Source organism: Aulonocara sp. 'chitande type north' Nkhata Bay, linkage group LG3 (genome assembly GCF_057382095.1).
Source record: "Aulonocara sp. 'chitande type north' Nkhata Bay isolate Kocher_YH1m ecotype deep benthic linkage group LG3, A_spYH_male_GT1.1, whole genome shotgun sequence".
Lineage (NCBI taxonomy): Eukaryota > Metazoa > Chordata > Actinopteri > Cichliformes > Cichlidae > Aulonocara > Aulonocara sp. 'chitande type north' Nkhata Bay.
The window spans coordinates 28,829,428-28,854,126 of NC_141346.1; the positions used below are offsets into that span (position 1 = coordinate 28,829,428).

The 24,699-nt window shown below is 40.3% G+C and overlaps 1 protein-coding gene across 1 annotated transcript in view; it reads left to right on the forward strand.

The window, feature by feature from the left end:
- The first annotated feature begins 207 nt into the window (after positions 1–207).
- trpc5a (transient receptor potential cation channel, subfamily C, member 5a) overlaps positions 208–24,699 on the forward strand; it is a 217,915-nt gene continuing 193,423 nt past the window's right edge. Inside the window, exon 1 of the mRNA XM_086275570.1 lies at positions 208–776. The gene's annotated coding sequence lies outside the window, so the exon portion shown is untranslated. The remainder of the gene's footprint in view (positions 777–24,699) is intronic.

A 24,699-nucleotide genomic window follows, 5' to 3' on the forward strand; every position in this document is an offset into this window, starting at 1 on the left:
GCAAAAAAGAAAAATACGACCATATAAATCAAAAAGAAACAGAGAGGAGCGTTCCTATTCCAAATGCAGTGGAGTGGAAATGGAGTGGATCTATACCATTTCGTTTGATGGGGGTCAACAGCGAGAGAGATCGAGAGGACGTGAAGTGGTATCTCGTCCGTGTCAAACGCTGCGGTTACCGACGCCTCTCTGTGGAAACAAGACACTCTGCAAGCAACCGCGTGGGCTGCACTAAGACTCTATCTCGGATTTAAAAAAAATCATCACCTGTAGCTACAGGATTTAGATTTCAGACACACACACACAGAGAGAGAGAGAGAGAGAGAGAAAGAGAGAGAGAGAGAGAGAGAGAGAGAGAGCATCTCTGCTATCTCCCGCTGAAGCAGCCGCCGGCGTCAGGATGGAGGCGCAGCATCAGCAGCACGAGCACAAGCGTCGCGAGCCGCTCCGTCTTCGTCCGGATGGCGCGAGGAGAACGAGCTGAAGAAGAAGAAGAAGAAAGTGGTGGAAGAAGAAGAAGCAGAGAAGAAGAAGAGGAGGAGGAGAAGTACAAGAAGACGGTTGGAAGGTGGAGGAGGAAATCCCGCGAGAAAAGAAAAGACAGAAAGACGGACAGACAAGCGCAGAGAGTGAGAAAGCTCCGCACGTGAAGTGCGCGAGACCTCCAGGGAGAAGGGAGTTAACGTTCATTTTGGAGGAGCGCAGCGGCCGTTTTTTATTATTATTTATTATTTTTTCCCCACACCAACGGAGAAACAAGCTCTCCGGACAAAAAGGTAAGAGCCACCAAACATTGACTTCTTCTAAATCCGGCTTAAACCGGCAAACAGCGCGAATTAACACCTGTATGCGTCCGTAATTGATTAATTGACTGAAGCTGTGGCCGGTTTTAAAAAATAAACAAGATAACTGAAAGGCTGCCTGGAAACTGCGCCAGCGCTCGGCTGTACCTGTTATCATGTTTCCCCAAAATTAAACGTCGGCCATGGTGTTGGAGCGTCAGTTTTAACATAAGCAAGAGCAGCAATGAAGGGCCAATAAAGCTGGTACTTTTACAGCTTTTATATACGGCTTGTCCTCAACTAAGAGCTTCCTCCACACGCCTGGTCTTAACAACAACAACAAGTAAAAAAAAAAAGACTGGAGTGTGTCAGATGTGCTTTAAACCCAAAGAAAGACTGAATTTGTGCCACAGTTCTCGTCCATCCCTCCCACATGTTCTGACTGTATTACACCTTCACACTTGAGCTGGAGCTGCTTTCATACGTGCTGATAAGCCAACCTGGGTGCGCTGCTTACCTGAATTCGTGCTGTTGCGTGTTTATGAATTCTGGGCACTTGGCCTGATTTAATTTAAGAATTTGAATGTTCTTGCTGTTCTTGTCCTGTTCTTGCTCAGGCTGTTGCGGGTTGTATGTGTGTTGTTTCAGGGAGAGAGAGAGAGGTAGGGTTTGGCTGGGAGATGCTTTGGGTGACTGGTGGGTGGTTTATGTATCCTGACTCTATTGACTAATGCTGGGAAGAGAGGGGGTGTAGAGAGAGTGCGCGCGCGCGCGCGCGCGCGTGTGTGTGAGAGAGAAGGAGAGAGAGGAGGGCTGCAGAGTTTGTGTTGGTCTCCGAAGGCTCGGTTCTTGCGCGTTCGTGCGTTTTGCCTGTGCGAGAAGGATGTTGTGCAGTGTTTTTTGGGGGCGGGGGTTTAGGGGGCGGGCGTGCACGTGTGGCTAGACTGTGCTTTTCTCTGTTCATGCAGACACGTGCGCGCGTGTATATGAGAGCACATAAGAGAAGAAATAAAAAAACAAATTAAAAAAGTGAGAAGAGACGGATGGAGCTGCAGAACGTGCGCATGTGTTGTTTTTATGAGTGCGCACGCCACCGCGGACCCAACGGCTTTTCCTGCATATTAAGCTGCGTCCCCCCCAACACACACTTTTATTTAAGCGTTTCCCTTTTCCTTCTGACGGGAAGCTTTGTTTGAAATGTCAGACTAAACATTAAGTTTACACACACACAGCAGTGGCTCCACAACACGAACATCCAGCAGCAAAGGAACAATTATTGCGCCCAGTTGTAGCTTGAGATTTTAATTAATTGCGAAACATCTGCTTGTCAGCAATTGTGAAACGTTCATTTCAGCCCGAGCTCCACGCCTCTGTGAGGGAAAGCCGACATGTTTGTGTGAGTCGGGACAAAAGGACAACAAAATAATTTAGATCCTCCTAATTATCACGAGTAATTACAGCAGCAGTAGCAGCAGCTGAATATTTGTTGCCGGAGCAGATTCGAGGAGACCCTTTTTTCCTTTTTAACAATTAAAGTGATTAGTCATTTGACACAAATCAGTTTTGATTATTAATCCGTTGTCTTAGTCATTTGTTGGTCTGTTTTGTGTCTCTGTTAATTACCTCTGACAAAGAGCTTTGTGGTTGGTTCAATTTATGCGTTCAGTTTTTGTTTGTTTGACTGTATAGTTATGGACAACCTTACTCTGAAGTAGTTTTCCAACACTTTCAGTGTCACAGTTATATTTTTAATGTACATAAATGCTCATACTGTCTTGGATTAGGGTCTTGATGCTCGAGTTAAATCAACACTTTTGTATTGTTTTTTTGTTTGTTTGTTTTTCAGTAGAAACACAAAAACCTGCTTCTGTATGTGATCCATTGATCAACTTTTTTGTGGTAAATTTTCATCTGGAGCATGATGGGAAAAGTCTTAGTGTTAATCTAACTATAGTTTCTGAAATTGTGCCTCTGCAAGATCGCCAGTCTTTGCAACATCTTACAGTCTATGGTGACTAAAAACTTTCTGCAGAAGTGATTAACCCCTGGAGTTGATCTAGATCCCGATTTTATTTTATTTTTTTTGAAAATTCTCTACCATTTGGGGTAATATGTTTCACAAACATATGAAACTGAAATATAGAATATTAGTAGACTTCTTGTTGGTATTCACATCAAAATATCAGAAGCAGATCTGTGTGCAGGTATTAACACGTTCTTACTCCCAAAGCATATGCTAGGTGACAAATCATCGATATATTACACTTCCAGGCACCCAAGACGTCCCTACACAGCAAATTCAAAAGTGTTAAATTTTTTGGTGTTAATAGTCTCCTTGCAAAAGTAGAGTTAATTTTACTCTAAGCAGAGTCACATTCTTTTAATGTAACTCTGAGGTGTAAAATGATAGTAGTTAAAATCGAGTGTTAAAAATGAGTGTTTCTATTTCAAATCTGGAGGTGTTACAATGGAAACATTAACTCTTGACCTCTTAACTCTGAACTCCTAGAGGGGCTATGACACCAAGAGAGTAAATTCACAGACTCCGCCCCCAGCACGGCTCCAATCGAAGCTGAAGTGAAGCCGTTTCAGAACATTTTGCTCTACATATTTGAGTTGTTTGCCATGCTTGGTAAGTCATTTTTTCAAAGATTGTTTCAATTGTTATTAGCTTTTACTTCTGTGGCTCTTTGGAGTTGAGACAAAGCTGTGTGAAAGGCATTAGCCATGTTGCTCGCTGATAGCATAATATTCTGTTTTAGCTAGCTAAAGGTATTGTTTGCGGGCAAATACCACAGCCTTGAAAAAAAGCTTGCATGTGAATTTTCAGTCAAACTTTTGGTCAAATACACCTAAAACAATGTGTAGAATGTGAAATGTTGGTATAATGGTGCTACTTGAAGCCTGAAAACGATCGCCCATAAAAAAAAAATAAAAAAACGAGCAAACAGCAGTAGCAGACGTCCTGACTGGGTTCTACGGTAGCATTTAGATCCCTCCAGAGTTTTGTGCACACGGTTTAGGTTAAAATGAAAAAAGTTGAGGTTTTACATTTAGTTCAGTATTACCTGTTGCCTGTGTCCTTGTCTTTTGGGAAAATACTTTACACAAGTAATGGCTCAAAGAGAATTCCTTTTTTTTTTTACTGTGCTGCAATTGTTTACTGGATTATTTGTGCCGTTAATTAGTGTCAACTAATTTTTATTCAATCTCCGCACAGGATATGCTTGTGAAGATGGAATATGGGGGAGAGCAGAAGTGCGTTGAAGTTCCACAAAGTGATGAATGAAGGACATGCATATTGTATTGAAGAAATAAGTGATGAGAATGCTGTTATTTGCATTTACCATGTCAGACCTTTTGATAAACAAAATTCTAATGAAAGTGAGAACATGTATACTGTTACATCTTTCAGAAAATGTTTTGAAATTGTGGTGCACAGTTCAGAATAAATGTTTTCCAAAAACCATTGCATCTTTTTAGTAAATGTTTATTTCCAAAAGAAATTTCTAGAAGTTCAGAACAGTAAAATTCCCACTTTTTAGAATGAATTAGAAGATAACTCTTACGTAGTTAAACTAAAATACTCTTTGAGAGTTAATATATAAACTCTTAACACCAAGTGTTAAATTATCAACTCCAGACAGATTTGGTGTTTAACACTAAATCAGAGTTAACGTACCAACTCTCCAAAAAGAGTTAAATTAACACTCTCTGGTGTGGACCCATATAGACACTTTAATAGTGTTGAAATCAAATCAGACAGTGTTAATTTGGACATGCTGGATTTGCTGTGTAGATTACAAGATCAAAAAAAACAAAACAAAACAAAGGAAATATGAGAACCATTTGGAATGAATCTACATATGTACTTTCATTTTACTTAAATCGTTTTGGAAAACACTATCTAAAATGATTAAAGTGCTGGTTAAGGTTTGGGATAAGGTTCTGGTTAGCGTTAGGACTGGAATACATGGCTGGAATGAGTACTACCTCGGGAGCGTTATTGTACTGGATTTTATCTATAACCCGGCACGTAGCATAAGAATGCGGAAGGTCACCTTTCGCATTCCTCAGGAACGCCGCGGGACTTGACAAATCGTCAGTATATTGTGCCTCGGGAATGAGAATGGACTGCAGGTATCCTTCAGGAGCGAGGTGCTTGGTGGATGTATCCAATCACTGTATATTTTTTCATGTAAGTTAAATGTCAAATTAAACAAACTACTGTTTAGCTAGATTCAAACAATGAGATCTTCTGATATATCGGCCAATAGTTATGTAGTGTCAATGTGAGAATGAGTGATGGATTACCCCTTTAAGCTCTCTACGGCTCTGCTTGGATCAGACACTGATTGTGTTTGTGGTGTTTCCAACAGAGACGTTGCAAAGTTCCCTGTCTCTTTATTACCTTTTACATTTTCATTCATCATTTTAAATATGAATATATAAGATAATATAGCAAATACTGTAGCTAATACTGGGTGATCTATCACCCTGGCAAATCTAATAATTAACAGTGAGTAAGTATTTAGGGGGGGGGAATCTATCAAATGAAATCAACATAACACATTAAATGTCTAAGGAAGATTCAGCTAAAGCACTGACTAATATCACAACATCCAGTTTGGCTCTGATCAAAGCAGATGGGTAGTCAGTCTCATCCACCTTTATATATAGAGATTGAAAATGTGACGTCATTCAGGGGTAAAACCGCAAAGGATTCTGGGAACGAGTGGCAAGTGGTACTAGCGTACGCAGGCATTCACATGAAAACAGTCACATGGAGATAAAAAGAAACACAAAAAATAGCAAGAAGCTGTTGTATTATTAACTGCAATAGCCGGTCGCATGTCAGCCACGGGAAGCCGACGGGTAAAGAGATCGGTTGTTATCGGATTACGTCGTGGAAGAGAAATTGTTTAAGCCATGTTTCCGAAGTAACAAAGAGGCGACGGATGGCCTGGATTGCAGCCATTCGAAGACCAAATATAAAGTCCCAGAACACTCCAGCTCACAGGTTAATCTGCTCCAAGCATTTCCACAAAGGTACATCTTCTGTTGTAGTTATTACTTAATTTATCATAACATAATTGTTGATGTAGGTTACAAATAAGTCTTATATTGATTTGAATTGAAATCGTTGTGCTATGCTGCTTTGTTCACTGTGGCTTTGTGGGCTAATGTTTGTTGTGTTTTGTAGGAAAACCAGCCTACAAAATGCTGGAATGCGATCCAGACTGGGCACCCTCTATCAACCTGTATCAGCCTGTGTCAGACCGAGTTTAAAGCTGCTACCACAGCAAGATTTGATCGGTTAAGAGAGAGAGAGCTCAAAACAGCCACGAAAAGTCCCGCATATATGTGCCCAAGTATTGAAGCAATCAAGTGATGAATACATGTTTTCCAATATGTTGTTTTGCAATGTTTGGGTTTTTTTTGCATTGTTGATTTGTTTTTCACCGAAGCAGCTAATAAAGCATAATGGATTTTTACAATTTTGCCTCTTTCCTGTAAGATTCTATAATAGAATGAAACAATGTCAGTTATAAATAAAGACAATAAATTGAATGAATTACGAAAAACTCATTTTATTTCTATTAGATCTGAAAATGTTGTGTAATACTACAACCTGAAACGATTGTGTTTGCCTGTACAGGAAATAAAGGGGGGAAACAAAAGAACAGCTGGGAAATGGAATAGTCCAAATCACCAAAGTAAACTGGACCTGGGCTTGTTGCAGGGATCTGAAGTTACTAAACATTTTGTGAGTGTATGCACTCACACTTATTACCATATAATAATAAATATGTGCGTGATGAAAGTTGGGCAGCACGCTAACGTCCTTACTCCACTCTGTATGCTCGTATGGGTCTGACCCTTTCACTCCTTTGATTTTTTTTCCCCGTCCTTTTTTTTGCCTTTTCGTCCAGTCAGTCTTTGTACGGACCTGCCGTGTTCTCCGTCATTTTGTACAGAACTGTTTTTGGGGCCAAATAAAATGCAAGTAGGGATTAAAACCGCAGAATTAATGATTACCGGTGCTGGAAATACTAGCGCTCGATGCAGTGTTTTGATTTTGTTGCCACGGGTACCCACAAAGCAATGCGCAAAAGTCACGTGGTCTGTCAATCTGTATTCTGACACAGAACGTCTCCCAAGACACAAAATGTCAGGGTTTTTCATGTTTTTCTGCTGTTTGTTCCGATGGTGTTGATTATGCAACACACTTCAGTGAGCCCCCCTCCCCATCTTTTTTTGTGCTTCGTCCAAATGTTACCTCAGCAGCTGCAGAGAGGGATGCATTTAAGGTGTGCAGATAGAGCTCTAAAGACTTATACTGGAGTCAGATTTGTGTGCTTTCTTTCTCTTAAATTGCACTATAAACGATGGAAAGTTGACGTGTGACTTTTAACCAGCATCTAGCATTTCTTAAGCACAAGCATCAACGAGGGTGCTGGGATACAGAGGCGAGAGATGAAAAAACGAGATAAAAGTGGAGAACTCAAAGCATGGGAGTAAAAGTGCTTTGAGAGGGCTTTAACATGCATAAGAGAACCAGTGGAGTTGGTGTTTGCATTGTTGAACATTATCATCAGGTGGCTGCAGCTTCTCTGTTAATCTAAAATCTGAACATGTGAAAAAGGAGCAGCTGAAGGTTTATGATCATCCACCAGGTTTGTTAACATGATGCGTGCTCCGCCGTTATTGACTGAATTGCGTTGTTTTTTTGTTTTTTTTGTTTTCGTTTTTTAGTTTGAAGAGGCTTGGCTATGTTTAGATTTGTGAATGCATGCAGATTCACCCCACTTTGCCTTATTTTGTGGAGAAGAAAGGTTTTACAGTGAATTAGGTTGTATTCATGGCTGTATCCAGATAGCAATGAGCATTCCTTTATTAGCCCTTTTATGGGTCACATTTGGTCTTAACTGTTTGATTGGCCTTGTCTGTAGGCCCACAAAACATGGGCTTAGTTGGGAGTAGCGTGGCTGCTTTAAACATGTTTATGTTCCAGCTGAGCTGTAATTGACAAAAGTCACACAGATTTGGCTTGTGTGTGTCTGCAACTCGTGAGGAAGACAGGAGGGGGGGTAACAAGTCACTGGATAACATCATGTGCGAATTCAGTGTGTTGTATTTGCTTCTCACCTTGTGTAAGCTGTTGTCAGCACTTTACACCTATTTTCTCCTTTCCTACTTTCGCTGCTCACATATCATGTGTTTTACAGGGAAATTCCCAGGACAGGTTTTTGTCCTTAAAATGTTTTTTTTTACTCTGTTACTGTTGTTGTGCCTGAAACATGCAGTTTCAGGCACAACAACTGCAGTTAACCAGCAGTAACCACATTAACCTCAGGAGACAGAAGGCTGTGCTTCACGTCCTAATTAGACCTTTGTGTTTTGGGTTCTTTCTTCCTCCTTCTTTTTTTTTTTTTTTTTTGGTTTGTTTGTTTGTTTTCCAATTCCAGATGTGTTTGATTTTCAGGTGCTTGTTAGGTTCAGACACCTGTAGTGAAACTAGGGAGCAGGTGGAAGAGATCCTGGAGAGGTGGAGGTAAGCGCCGGAGAGAAGAGGGATGGAAGTTCAAATACCTGGGATTGACCATTCAAAGCAGACAGTGCCCAAGAGAGGTGACAAAGAGAGTGCAGACAGGTTGGAGTGGGAGGAGATGAGTGTTGGGGTAGTTTGTGCCAGAAGGATGAAGAAGAAGGTTTAGAAGCTGGTGGTATAACCTGCTGTGACTTATTGTTTGGAGTCGGTGGCTCTGACAAAAAGGAGGCTGAGCTGAAGATATTCTCATTGGCTTGACCAGAAGGGAGAAGATTGGAAATGAGTGCATCACAGGGACAGGTGTGGTTTAGCAGTTTGGAGATGAGGTTAGAGAGGCAAGGCTGAGATGGTTTGGAAATGTCAAACTGAGGGATAGTGGATATACTGGATGGAGAATGTTGAAGATGGAGCTGCCAAGTAAGTGGAAAACGGGAAGACCACAGAGAAGATTAATGGATGTGGTGAAAGAGGACGTGCATAAGGCTGGTGTGACAGAGGAGGATGGTAGGGTAGAGTGAGATGGAGGTGATCATGAAAATGATCGACTACAACTTCTGAAGGGAGCAGCTGAAAGAAGAAAAGGTTGATCCCGGTTTGGACTAAAGTATGCATCATCTCGACAGTCACTGCATTTTGAAAAATGATGAGCTGGGAGTAGGAGTATCATGCACAGTGCAGAATCGTTTTTGCTAAGTCCTACTCTGTGGGACTTCTTTGTAAAGGAGGAAAAAGTGGCTAAAAGAATTAAAAACATTTTTTTAACAAAAGGGGAACTTGATCACATACAGGTTTCAATGTGATGTTACCCTAAGCTTCTCACTAGTATATCACTGCCCCTGACTTTTAAAGGGATAATGTAGGACGACTAACAGAAAATATATTGAAAAAGTATTAAATAGTGGATAAAATCAGTTTTACAGAATTTGCTATTGCAGAAAGAGGTTTGGGCATTTATTAAGAAAAGATTCATCCTCTGTGAATGAGGATTTGCTCCTTTCTGCCTGCTGACATTACTGCAGATTTGGCTTTTCACTGTGAGTTCGTAGAGACTGTTGGCCTAAAGCTAGAGAATGAATATTTTTATTTTCTTTCATTTCATTTCCATTTTGTAGGCTTGTGATGTCATTAAACGAGCAATAAGTAAATGTGCAGCTGGTGTTGCGATGGTGTTTGGAGCTCTTTGAGTTTTCACATGTGTGATATGAAGCTGGGTTTCAGCTGACAGGAAGCGTTTTGGGTTTTTTTGCTCAGCTTTGACCTGTGTGGGTGAGGACTTTTTGTTTTTTTTAAACTACCACAGTCCTCTCTCTCTTTCTTTCCATCACTTTTTTGTTCCTCCTCCACTCTTTTATTTTTGAGAGAGAGAGGTGCTTGACTTGTGATTGTTTTGTGCAGCAGAGTGAAACACAGGCAGTGCACTCCATCCTTCCTGGACTCTTCACTCCCCCCTTCTCCTTCTCATCACTCACTGATGATCCCTTGTCCATGCTGCTCCCTCTTTGATCTTCCTCCATCACTTCTCCTTCCTTCTCTAACTCCGCCTCTTTCACTTAGCTCATTTGCCTTCATTTTGTTATTCTCTTTCGCTCCACTTGTCGCCCTCCTGTCTTATTTTTCTCCCCCTTCATCTTCCTTTCTTTTCCCTCCGCTCCCCGTTCTCCTCTCATCACTTCACTCAAAGGCAAAGCTGTGACGTCGAGTGTCTTGTCTATCTCACGCAACCTCTTTTCTTTCCTTGCCCCTCTCTCTCTCTCTCTCTCTCTCTGCTTGGTTTTCTATTTTGGGTCTTCTTTTCGTTTCTCTCCCCTCGCCTTGCTGCTTTTCTCTCCGTCATCTTGCAGTACTAGTACTTCTTCTTCTTCTTCTTCTTTAAAATGATAGCTCAGTCTTTGTTTAGTCCCCTTCCTTTTTTCCTCTTCTTACCTCACCCCTTTCACCATCCTCCCCGTTCTTGTCTTCCTCTATCCCTTCCACTTTATTCTACCAACAAAGTGTGTAACGGTACATTGGTCCACAGTGTAGATTGTTGTTTTTACAGTAATGGCTGGGTGAACATGGTTGTGGAGTATGTACTTCACAGCGACTGAAAATGAAATGAAGTGTGAAAAGTCCAGGGGGAAAAAGAAATCAAGGTACTTCATGTGATTGATGTTCATGTGATCTTGTTTCCTGGTCTCCCACAGCACTGTGACTCCTGCCTCCTAATGCACACTCTTTTGAGGCCTTTCTCTCTGCAAAAACAGAGTCATGTGACGGTAATTACAAAACAGTGGGTCAAAATGTCACAATTTTAGCGCCAGTATTGTGAAACCAATACGTCTTCCTCCTCATGTCCACTCTTCTTCTTTTCTCTGTAATAACAGTCACAATGATCTTTCAGGAGACACTCAGAAGGCAAATGATTGCCATGATACCTCATCACACACACACACACACACACACGCACACTGTGATGCATGTGAGCACACTTGAGATGCCTATACACTCGACTGAGCATGCATTGATACATGACAGGAGCTGCACGTGTTGCAGTGCATACTCACACATACAGCAACACAGCCTCCTAGAAATTTCATCATCATCATGTATTATTAAATTGCCTTCAGAGTTGGGGTGGAAAATGTAATTGCTGAATGAATTGTCTTTAGAGGCACTGCTTTCTTTTAATTGCATTATTTGATATTTATGATCTGCATCGGGGCCGTGCAGTAAATATATTTTCAGTTGCGATTTTGGCTCCCAGCGATTTTAAGACAAAGATAATTAATAGCGCCAACCTCAAACGCGCAGCGCCGAACTTTTATCAACACATCACCTGCCCCACCAGAGGTGAAAGGACACTGGACCACTGCTACACTATGGTCAAGGACGGCTACAAGGCACAATCCCGCCCTCCGTTTGGCAAATCTGATCACGCCGCCATCTCCCTCATGCCAAAATACAAACAAAGGCTGAAACAGGAAGTTCCGGTTCAGAGGAAGGTCGCGCGCTGGACGGATCAATCAGTGGCCGCGTTAAAGGACACACTCAATGACGCAGACTGGGACATGTTCAGAAACAACTCCGATGATGATGTCAACATGTTTACGGAAGCGGTTGTAGGATTCATCGGGAAACTAGCGGATGATACCGTGGAGACAAAGACTATCACAACGTTTCCCAACCAGAAGCCGATGGTGGATAAAACCATCCGCGACGCTCTGAGATCCCACGCCGCTACCTACAACACGGGACTCACGACGGGGGACATGGACCCGTACAAAGCCGCGTCATATAACGTGCGGAGGGCGGTGAAAGAGGCGAAGCAGCGCTACGGGAGGAAACTAGAGTCACAACTCCAACAGAGTGACTCTAGGAGCCTGTGGCGGGGACTAAGGACAATAACGGACTATAAAGCACCAACAACCGGTATGACGAACGCGGCCGTGACTCTGGCAGACGAGCTGAACACTTTCTATGCTCGCTTCGAGGCTGCAGCTAAGGACTCCAACAATGCTAGTGTTAGCGGCGCTAACGGCTGCAGACAGGAAGATACTGCCAGCACCGGAAACGTGCTCGTCATCTCCGAGCATGAAGTAAGGAGAGCCTTCAAGAGAGTGAACACCAGGAAAGCAGCAGGACCAGACGGCATCCCAGGTCGTATCCTCAGAGACTGCACATACCAGCTAGCTCCTGTGTTCACTGAAATATTCAAAATCTCTTTATCTCAGTCGGTGATCCCCACATGCTTCAAAGAGTCCATCATTGTTCCTGTCCCGAAGAAACCCCACCCTGCTTCTCTCAATGACTATCGCCCTGTAGCCCTCACCTCAGTAGTGATGAAGTGTTTTGAACGCCTGGTCAGAGACTTCATCATTTCTTCACTACCAGACACACTGGACCCACTACAGTTCGCTTACCGTCCAAATCGTTCCACAGACGATGCCATCTCTCATCTCCTCCACACATCACTCACTCACTTGGACACTAGAAGGGGGAATTATGTTAAAATGCTCTTCATAGACTACAGCTCTGCATTTAATACCATAATTCCCTCCACACTCACCACCAAGCTGGAGCATCTGGGACTCAGCTCATCTATGTGTCAGTGGATCTCCAACTTCCTAACTGGCAGACCACAGGCAGTAAGGATGGGCGGACATGTCTCAGCCTCCACCACTCTCAGCACTGGAGCCCCCCAGGGGTGTGTTCTGAGCCCCCTGCTGTACTCTTTGTACACATATGACTGTGTGGCCACTACCAGCTCCACCACCATCATCAAGTTTGCTGACGACACAGTCGTGGTGGGCCTGATCTCTGATAACAACGAGACGGCCTACCTGAAGGAGATTAGGAATCTGGAGAACTGGTGCCAGAGGAACAACCTCCTTCTAAACGTCAGTAAGACAAAGGAGCTGATAGTGGACTTCAGCACTAAGCAGGAGAGGAACTACCAGACCCCCGTCATCAACGAGTGCCCAGTGGAGAGAGTGGACAGCTTCAAATACCTCAGAGTTCACATCACGCAGGACCTGTCATGGTCCTGTCACATCAACACCGTGGTGAAAAAGGCCCGACAGCGTCTCTACCACCTCAGACGCTTGAGAGACTTCCAACTGCCCTCCAAGGTGCTCAGGAACTTTTACTCGTGCACCATAGAGAGCATCCTGGCGGGAAACATCTTAACCTGGTTCGGGAACAGCACACAACAACAACACAGAGAGACTGAGGAGGAGCTTCTTCCTGCAGGCGATACGGTCTGTCATTCACACCACCACACAGTACTGACCCACACATATGGTTCTTACACACACACTGGACATTCTGGACATTGTTTTCACTTCATCACTTAAATCACTTTAAGCATATTTGCACTGCACAAGACATAATGTGGATTGCACAACAGTGGTCACTATATTCTTCATTTCCAGTTAATACTTGTACAGCTGCTGTTATTGTGTATATATTTATTTATTTATTTATATTTCTTCATACATTCTTATATAGTTCTATACTGTGTATTGTGTATTTTGTTGTACAGTTATTTTATTTTCAACTTTAAATTATATATTTTATCTTATTCTTTCTCAGTTAAATTTACCCTTCATTCTAATTTGTGTTGTACAGTTATTTCATTTTTAACCTTAATTTATATTATATTCCTTCTTAGTTAAATTTACCCTTTTTAATTTTTCATATTTATTTCCTTTCTTATTCATAGCCTTTTCCTTTTTTTTTTTTTTAGGTCACGAGCAGTTGTCTAAGCATTTCACTGCATATCGTACTGTGTATGACTGTGTACGTGACAAATAAAATTTGAATTTGATTTGAATTTGATTATCTCAGTTGTTCTCCTGACTGAAGCTTGGTCTGTTTACTGCATCCTGCCATTCGATTGCATTTGTCCCGAACCTTCGGGAACCCTCACATTAACTTTTATCGAGTGGGGAAAAAAAGTTGCTGTTCATCCTCCAGCTTCACTGTTTACATTATGCTAACATAGCTGTGTCGCTAGCGATCACATAGCACATCATTATATACCAGCTAGCCAAACTTCAGTAACCCTATAAAAGTCACTGCTGTTTACTTTCTTGTCTTCATTTATGTCAGAAATGATACCATAGCTGTACGTCTTAATTTGTTTCATAAATCCCTCAGTCAGAACATGGTATATGATATTTAGATGGAAACTAGCAAGCTAACTTCCTGCTAACTTCTAACTCCATTAAATTTCATAAATTCAGTTTTCATGGATGCCTGGACGTTAAACTTAATTGTTACACCTTTTAGATCAGCAACACTGATCACTTTATTAAAGATGAAAGGATTTGGACAGTTTTTAACTCTCAGTGATGCTGCAGTGGTCGTGTGACTTGGGGATCTGCAGAAGAATTTGGACCCAGGCACGGCTAATTATGTCAGGCTTAAAGACTGGATAACCGTGTTTACAGGCTGTTCCAGCATTTATCTGTCTCATACACTCAACCAAACAACAAATACTTTTTGTTTAATTTTGTAAGTCAAAAATCTAAATCTCTCTTCCAGCAAACATTAAAAAAATATTTTATGTAAAGTTAAGTCTTTTGTGCGATTTGTTGCATCTCAAATAAATAAATAAATGAATAATCCAAAACGTAGCTTCATTAATACTGAAACAAACAAGTAAAGGTCAAATATTCCCTCATAACAAAACTTAGAAATTGTAAACATGCAAATCAGTCTGTGCATGATTACATACTTGAGTATATCCCTATGGTCGGTTATTGGACTAACGATTGTCAGTTGGAAAGATTTTATTGCCCAACCTTAGTGTAAATAAGTCATTGAACCTTTTGTTTTGTTTTGTTTTGTTTGCCTTAAGAGCAAGCATATATAAAAGGGACTGATGATGTTGCAGACCATTGGGCCTTAATGTAACACAGGTACTCTACGTCTCTACCTTAATCTAATCATTCTTTCAGATCTTAATTCGTATAGAAAAAAATTACAACTGCAGTCATTGAAACACGCTGGCTGTTTTCAGTTTTTCAGTCACTTCTTAAATAAAATGGCCTTTTTGTGATCAAACACTTGCCTGGTGCAGGCGTAATGGTAAGTGTTGCAAATAAATATATTTTTGCATCTTAAACAACTGGAGGTGAGTGTGCGAGGCTGGTTAGGTTTATGCACCCAAAAAAAAGCTCTCATGTTGTTATCAACCAGTGAAAAAGCTCACGTTTTAAACAGAGATTTTTACATGTATTTTATGCAACTGCTAGACAGTTATTACATAATGTGGGTAGCTTTCTGTTTATCACAGATTACAATGGATGATAATGATGGTGGATGTCATTGCACCTACAGGTTATATCTCTTATATAACATGTTATCAGCGATAACCACTGATCACAGCTATTCATTCAGTGTGATAGCACCAGAAGTGGCTGATCCAGTCACATTATACACACACACAGACACACACACACACACATTTAATGCAGTTGTTTTGATGGGGCAGGAAGTGGTGGTGCTGTTAATCAGCAGAGTGATCACTTATCACTCTGTACACAAACGCATGGAAACACACACTTACATTTACACAACTGTAGCTTCACACTAATCAGTGTCATATATGCTTTATTAGCTGAGAACACACACGTCACACATACAGCTGGTAGTAGAGTCATATTGTCAGTGAGTGGAACATCATCACCAGTCCTTCAAAACAGCAGCCTCAAAACAATCCCTCGGGACCTTGAGCTAATGAGCCAAAGGACTGATGGACACACACACACACACACACACACACACACACACACACACACACACACACACACACACACACACACACACACACACACACACACACACAGGCCGTCAAACACAGTCACCCAATCATTACAGGCTTTCTGACGGAAATTTTTATTGGACGATTTATCAACTGAATGACTTAATTCTCGTCTAAGTATCTTGATTTTAAACTGAACTTTGTTATCAGGTTTGAGAGATCAGGCGGATTAAAGCTGACACTACACAAAGCAGTGGTGCTTACTACATGACTTTGTACTTCACTTGGAGGAGACGTGCATTTGTATTTGAGCCCGGTTACAACAAATTAGAGATATGGGGACATCCTTGCATTCACCCTCAGTTGAATTTATGTGGACCCTCACATATTTGTGGATGTGTAAATTACAACATTGTAGTAACCTACATCAGATAAAACACTTAAGGCAGAGGCAGAATGTATGATACTTGGGTGATTGAAGGCTAAGAGAAACCGTAGTTTCTACAGACAAATTATTGTGTCATCCTGTAAAATTAAATAATATAAATGTAATGGTAGAGATGAGCAGGACCGATATCATTTACTGCTTAACTCCCACATTAATGTTACCATTTTGTTATTAACCAAAGTGGCTAGCTGTCACCTTAATGGTAACTTGGCAGTCTAATAAAGGTAACAGAGTTATAAATATGTTTTTAAAGTTAAAGATGGATAATGTTGCCATTGGATAAAGGTATGTTTGGGTGCAGATGAATCTGCTTTTTTTTTTTCTTTTTCTTTTTTTTTCTTTTACAGATTTTATTCCAGTTCTGCTTTCCGATGCACCCATTCTAATTATCCTAGTGCCAGTTATTGGGAGTGCATTAGCTTGTGACCCCCTGAGGCTGGATTTGTGACTAAAGGGTAATTGCTAATAGTTAAGCAGCTAACGTTAACATGTGCTCTGTCAGGTTAACATTTATGACAATTGTTTAGTACTTGAATATTCTTGGGGGTTAGGCTGACCTCTCAAAATTCCTCCTGAAGCATTGTTTAGTGTTGTCAATGTGAAACACTTCAGCTGTTAGTGAAGGAGGAGCTGTGTGCCCGACTGTCTGCGGTTATTTGTCAACTGGAATAGACAAAGACGGCACTATTGGTATTGAAACTCATGCAAATGAGTGCCCAATCCGAGATCCAGTTTCTCTTTATACTTTATTCCACTATATTATTCTAGTTGCTTCCGTACGTTTTTTGGCGCTTAACTTAACGTTTAAATTTTACAATATTCTGCTATTTCTGCTCTTTCCGGTGCTTATAACTTCAATACTTTTTGACATATTAAAATTATTATTATCTGTTTGTCCCATTAAAATAAATGGACCACATTATCAGTGTGGTCACTGATTTTGCTTGCCAGGGTGAGCTGTGTTTTAGTTCAGTGAGATGAGCAGCTGTTCTCAGAGCAGGAGGCCCAGCTTTGAATCCCACTTATGCATTTTTTTCAGTTAACAGTTAAACTTTTTTAACTATTTTTCAACAGAAATTTCAGATTCTTTTCTACTTTTCAGCAGAATTTTCAGTTTTTTCACCCCTTTTCAGCAAAAATTTCTGCTTCTTCCTCTGTTTCCAGCATAATTTTCATTTTCTTCACCTTCTTTCAGCACATAGTTTTCCTTATTCAGCTGTTTTCAGCAGATTCCACTACACGGCATTCACAGAGCATTTTTGCAGGAAATGCAACTTTTTCTAGTTTATTTTCATTTTTTGACAACCCTAGTTTAAAAGGTGTCATTTTTAACTACAATGCCACAAAATTGTTTGTCTGTGTCCTGGAAAGTAAGGACTTAGTTCTAACAAAATACAATAAAGAGAAACAAATTCTTTGTTTTTTCCAAATATCTTTATGCGTTAGACTGTTTATAGGAATACACTGGACATTTCCATAGAGTTTGGAAAACATGGTCACCTCTTTTTTTTTTTTCTTCTTTTTTTTTTTTGCATTATACACACTATTATCAGATTAGCTGTTCAAACACAGCTAATGTACAGTATAATTATCGCCTACACCTGCCTCAGGGTGCCACTTAACTACTACAGATTCTTTAGTAGTTTGCGAGGGGGAGTTATCTTTTTTTAATACATGAGAGTCCTTCTGACTGTGAATTAACTGTACATCATTTATCCATAACCCTAAAGGTCTGGACAGTGAACCTCTCCATAACTGGTTAAGAGACCAGTTGGTAACCACTGGTCACTTCAGATTCCCTGATCAATTCACAAGTGTTTGCCGGCGATTGCAGAGTCTCAACTATGCAGGTATTGCGATCGTGGCTCAAGAGTTGGGAGTTCGCCTTGTAATTGGAAGGTTGCCGGTTCGAGCCCCAGCTTGGACAGTCTCGGTCGTTGTGTCCTTGGGCAAGACACTTCACCCGTTGCCTACTGGTGGTGGTCAGAGGGCCCGGTGGCGCCAGTGTCCGGCAGCCTCGCCTCTGTCAGTGCGCCCCAGGGTGGCTGTGGCTACAATGTAGCTTGCCATCACCAGTATGTGAATGGGTGGATGACTGAATGTGTAAAGCGCTTTGGGGTCCTTAGGGACTAGTAAAGCGATATAGAATTATAGAAACAAGACATTTATACATTCTCAAATTACTTACTTTTGTCTTAATTTTATTATCCACTTTTTCTATATAAAAATCTATTTTGAAAGACTCCTTCACATTAAACACAGCGTCTGCTTACATCAGTAATAGTTCATATACCGACTTTAATTGTTGTGTTACAGGTTTTCAATGCTAACATAAAAGTAATTAAAATCTAACCTGGAAAACTGAACTGAAAGTGTGATTTTTGTTTAGGTTCTATTCATAATTTTCCCGAGCAAAAATCCTCAACTTGTTCACTGTAGCTGCTCCAGTGTTCATGTGGTTTCATACTTTTAGGTAGGGACTACATAAAATTCACAGTAATTCACTATAGTGAAAAATAATTAGTTTGATCAGCTCAAAAAATGGGAAAATTCCAGAAATACTTAAAATAGTAAAATAATTAGTATTATAGGAGGAGAAATAATATCTATATAAAATATATAAGATATAAAATAGGCAAACCTTCACTAAATGTCAAGTCAGATCACTTTTGTTTTCCAGCTTTTAAAAAACAAAGTGACACAGACTATTTTGTACATATGTAAAACACCGGCATTTTGCCATGTAGTGTAGTAACCAAACCATTCTGGATTTTGGTGTACAGTGGTCCCTCGTTTATCGCGGGAGCTACGTTCCAAAAATAACCCGCAAGAAAAATAAGTCGCTATTATAGAATGATGATATGATGATATTATAGAATGAACCGCGGTTGCCTTTGACGGTGCAAAACGTTTTGTCGACATTGTTGTTTGTCGGGGAGAAAACTTGCAAACATACAGTACAGCACTTCAGAGTCACACTGCTAGCCATCAAAGATTTATGTAAATTTTAAAAGCTGAATGTATTCTGTACAATAGTCTACAGCCAATCAGGACGGAGAACACCATGCGCTAAAACAGCAAGGCCGCGAAAGGTGAACCGCGTTATAGCGAGGGACCACTTTATGCTGTTCCAAGGATCTATATCCAGTTAGCAAGGCAAGAAATAAGAAGTCACCATAAAAGCAAAGGTTTACAGAAAACTAAAACCTGATGTTAAATATAATTTCACTGGATGTGATATTGTTTTTCTGAGCTAGACGTTGTACCTCTTATATTGCAGACAGATTTCTCCATTATTGCAATACGCCTGTCATGATTCTTCTGGCTTCTTTCTGTTTTCTTTTGTTCTGTTCCTGAAATGAAATGTTAATTTGACATGCACAAAGTGCTCCCTCAACTCCTGCAGTTCTTTGTCTCAAACGGCTGTCAATAAAGACGAAAATCAAACTATAGCGTCCAGCAGCCAACTGCGTTCATTATTCAGGAAAGCACTACAGCATGACAATGATCCAAGTACTTCCTGTGCAGATAATTAATGGGTAATATTTCAGCATAATCTAACACAATAAGTTGAATTTTGGCTAATACTGATTAGGAACAATTATGTTTTTATGGATGGTTTTGTAGAAGTTCTTTATGGTTTTGTGGATACCAGAGACAATTTCATTTCTGTAAATGGAGTTAATGGACTGCATTGATTAGTCAGTGCTTCCGTCTATTTATTGGTGATGTAACCATCAGAGAGAAAAAAAGACTTTTCAGTGTCTCAACCTGGGGCAGGAGGAGCTTGGCAAACCTCTCATTCTAGTTTAAGCGGCCAGACGTTGTTTGTGTTACCGCATACTAGTTATACTCTTCTGTAAATATTTAGAGATTAAACAAAGCTAAAGCAAGATGGATTATTGGATGTGGAGCACAAACAGACGAATCCAATGAATCTTATTCATTAGGTAAGTACACACTCATTCCCAGACGAGGAAAAAAAAAGGTTGTAAAGTAAATTGCTTAGTGTTAAGACACTGATCTAGATTTAACACTTAACAACACTTAAAAATGGGAACAAATAATTCAGGCTTTAAAACACAGCTGTCAGTGTCATAGTCATATGTATTAAACTGAACATGCAAGAATTGTTTCTGGCATGTAGTTACCATTTCTTCTGCTAATGCTAAAATAAATGGCAATGCTGTCGTTGATCAGTGACCTACAACATTCATAAGTCTTGGTAAATTTCTTTTTTTAACCAGAAAAATATAGCATGGCATCTTCTGTTAAAGGAGGATCTCACCCTTCCCCTGCAGTTTTCGTACTTATACAAGGTCAAAAACAATAATTGCATCTCATGTGGATAAAATGGTATTGATGCATTCATTGTATTCTCAGATTGCAATGAACCATAATCCTCTACTGATTTGACTCTGTTCTGTGACTTGCCATAAATGAGGGTGAAATGAAAGAAGAAACTCCATGGACGTATCATTTCTGACAATTGCGGGTGACATATTGTGAGTAATTTTGGAAATACGCCGGGTGGGGCTGCATTGTTTGTGCTCCAACTGCAGTTCCATCAGTTGTGGAAGCATCCCAGAAGTAGCTCCACACTTTCTGTTGCTCAAAATAGTGAGGTCTATTTTTGATGGGGCAGAGCAGATCGGGAAGTGACATCGAGTAACAAAAGAGGGGGGAAGATGAAATAAGTCTGTGTGCTTGTTAAACACTTCCAGAAGGATTTTTAGAGAATTTTTAATATTTTTTTCAGGGGGTGGGGTGGCTTGTTTGAGACACGGTGTCACAGACACTCTGTAAGTCGGACCCTCAGTCATAACACACATTGTCCTCACCTCTCACCACAATGACGCACACACATGCGCGCAAACAAACAGAAACGCACCCCTGTAGTGACGTCATGAAGGGGTGTAATGTCAAATTGTCTGGAGAACGCTGTCTAGACATCTTGATGTGCAGCCTTTGACCTCCACAGCTTAGTCATGTAGGCTTCAGAGGAAGGTGTTTCTGTGTGAGTGAGACTGAGGAGAGAGTCAAAGTCAAAAAGACAGATTTATGAGTAACAGGCTTCAGATACACAGGGCTTTACAGACACTGTAATATTACTGTTCATTTGCCAAATCGAGGCAAATCACAGTGTGAAATATTCAAGTAGATGTTGGCTATTAATTAAAATTGCCAGAATTTTATTTTTCCATCACCACAGCCCACCCCCTGTGACATACGCTATCATTATTTGGGGGAAAAAGAGGAAGCAGAATCTAAAAATGACAAATACAAGTCATTAAAATTCAATCAAACAGAAAATGGCTGCAAAGAAAGAGAGGAAAACAGACAAAGCTGTTTGTGACATTCTGAGTAAATTTAAGTTCTTCTCCCCACTTTGGTTATATAACCAAGTTCAAAAGAGGTCTGTGGTATTAAAAGCATTGATCCAGACTAGACTTAATGTAATGGAAGAAGTGTAAGCTGGAAGAGTCTAGCTGTTCAGAGAGACTCTGAGGTCAATGAGAGAGTTATTGTGTGCAGTGTTGCCAACTCCTCAGTAAGGAAAATCGCTATTGGTTGTCCTAAAAGTCGCTAGAAGTCGCTAAATGACGTCATTGCCTAATTTGCATAATTGGTCATGCGAATCTAATTGTAACCTATGTTGTTGGAGAGAGAAATAACATCGTGGAAGAGACATAAAGTGAGTAAAAAAGGTCCTAAATGCATTTAGAGTTTATTTAGAACTACAAATTACATTTCTTTTAGCAATTATTGTTTTTTTTTTAATGTCACAATTCCAACCCTGCTCCTTTACCCGGGCTTGGACTGGCAAAAGTGACCCGGAATAGGCACTCTGGTGGAGTTACTTTGTGTGTTTATAAGTAGTTTTAAACCTTGTGATCCACAAAACAGCACAAGAGTAAAAGAAGAACTGACTGCGTTACAGCACCTGCTGCTTGTTGAGAGTAAAAGCCATACGCACTTTCACGTCTTTTTTTAGCGACTTTTTTTCTAAAAAAAAGTCGCTAAGGGGTCTGAAAACTCGCTAAATATAGCGACAAAGTCGCTAAGTTGGCAACACTGATTGTGTGTCCCCTTCAGCAGGTCACTGCATCTCTCCTGTGACAGTCTGCAGATCTCCACGATTTAACATTAAATTATTCACAAAGGGAAAACTAAGCATGAGGTGTTTTTCTTTAAAATGATGAGAAACTGAAGCCAGGGGAGTAATGGCGCATGCTATAGGTAAAATTTTAGATTTTAGTCTCCTCAGCATGCAGGCTTCAAACTGCTAAAATAAGTGGGAAAATAATAAAGGGAATATACCATTAAATGCATCAAAAACAAAATAATTCTGGATTGCTTGATATTTTCCAGGTACATAAAAGTTTAATGGAGATTTCAGGGGACTAAATCTCAAGATTAAAGATTTTTTGACTTATTTGCAACAATGTTGTATGTTACTATTTTTTTTTTTTTAATGTTCTTTATACATTTTTAATCGCCATAGTAATTGGTACTCCAGGAATTGGAATGTGTGGCACTCATAGGGATCATCTAGTGAAGAAGTTGCATACAGGATGAAACGGCCATGAAACGAGCATCATGATACCTATTATCTGCAACTGAGGTTTTGGAGTGGGATTGGGGGGTTCAAGCCAGCCCACGCAAATAAGGGTTACTGTGTTTAACTTTGTTTGTAGCCTCTGTGCTTAAGGGCACATGGGGAAACGGTGAGGGGAGTTTAGTCAAGGTATTTCTAGTCTGTTTTTTTATTTTTTTTTTTCTTGACATGTGTATATTTGTAAATATTTATTCTTTGCATCATGTTTGGCATTAGTTAGATTTTAAGCTTTTCATTTTGTCCCATTATCCCTGGAGTTAAGCAATTTCAGTTACTCAGTAAAAAAAAAAAGAAGCCACGTGTTTTCAGAGGTATTTGTTGGTGTCTTCATGAAGTCCTGTTCTAACAATAAAAACCACAGTTTGGTGGATGAATTTCATTTCAGCCTCATACTTCTTTATTCAGACTTGATTACAAAATGACAAAGGATTATATAACTTATATAAATAATGCAGGAAAGGTTTGGGCGTCGTTTGTCTTCCATGTATAAATGTTGTGTTAACAATCCAAAATGCAAAACTATCATATCAAACAAAGACAAGACTACGTATTAGTTGAGCCTCAAGTTTAATATTTCCTTTTTAAGCCTAAATGTTTGTTTCTGTGTTAAGTTTCTCACAGAATACCTTCAGCCAAATTCACACAGCTTTTATTTGACAAGTAAAAGCCTCTTTTTCAAGGTCTCCCTTGAAAAAGAGGTTTTTAATCTCAATGGGATCTTCCTGGTTAAATAAAGGTTAATAAATAAATAAATAAAATTACATTGATCACTTCAGTTTTGGAATAAATGCAAGAGAAGCAGAAATCCCAAGTACTGGACCATACAAGGAAAAGGGGTAAAAAGAACTAGACCTGAGCTCTTTCTTTGATAAAGTTGCACAGTAAACCACACAAACATAAACATACACAGCCTGCTTCCATATCTAAAGGCATTGATTTCACAGTCATGCAGTTCAAAGGGCAGGTTACACTGTCGAAACCTTAACACCAGCTGACATGCAGACTTCTTTGTAACCTCGTCCTCTGCTGACCTTTGCCCCTGCCAATAGTCATTCTCCTCATGTCTTCTTAGCATGGTGGCTATCTGCTGTAAGTATGTGAGCACCTGTGTCTGTTCTCTGCATCAGTTTGTATGTTTAGTGCAGCCTGTGTGTTTGTTCACAGGACTGTAAACATTCATGCATCTGTGTGTATGTTGAGCTAGTTATACACCAAGCAGCCACACAGTAAAACCACATCGAATATATTAGTTTAAACGGTTCTGACCTTTTAGCATATTGACAAGTGACCTCTGGAGTCTGGACCCTTTGGCTTATATGGTTTGTGGGTAGAGCCTCGATGCACCAGGTGTATTTGAGTGCGTCTCTCAGATGCTTCCCCCGACTTTTTGAAGGCCTTGGTATTTCTTCTTGTATTTCACTAGGCCAATGTTGCTGAGAAGTGTTGTTGCTATTGGATACTGTGTGTGAGATAAAGCAGCCTGTTCGAGGTTGCCTAATTGATCTTGTCCCCAAAAGACTGAAACAGCACTTATCCTAACCAAAAAACATACAAGTCTTAGCATAATGCTAAAACCGCAACGGTGGATCTGAGACTGGTGGCTCACAGCTTTGATTCATAAAGGTTAAGTGATGCAGACCTTATTCTGAAAGGTCCTTAAATTTTTACCATGCAGCACTTTTGTGCCATCCTCAAATATTTATGTAGTTTTATGGCATGTTATTGATTTTTGGTTTTGTAATGAGAATTGTATCCTCTCAGGGTCTCTGCAAGGAGCTGTAGGTAACCAGAAGATAGGTGGTGTCATTTTCTGTCCCCACATGAACAGATAAGACCTTTTTTCTCAACTGAGGAGGAAAAAAGGTGAGCTTTTTGTATTTTCAGCCCCAGAAACGGCGTGCACTCAGTGAAGTAATATAATAGTCACCATATTGCCCCATATGATCCTCTAAATTGCAGAGTGACCTCATATGAATCCAGCTTGACATGTTTAAATACACAACTCCAATCCATTAGCTGACAAAGAAAAACCAGCAGCAGCACAATGAGAGT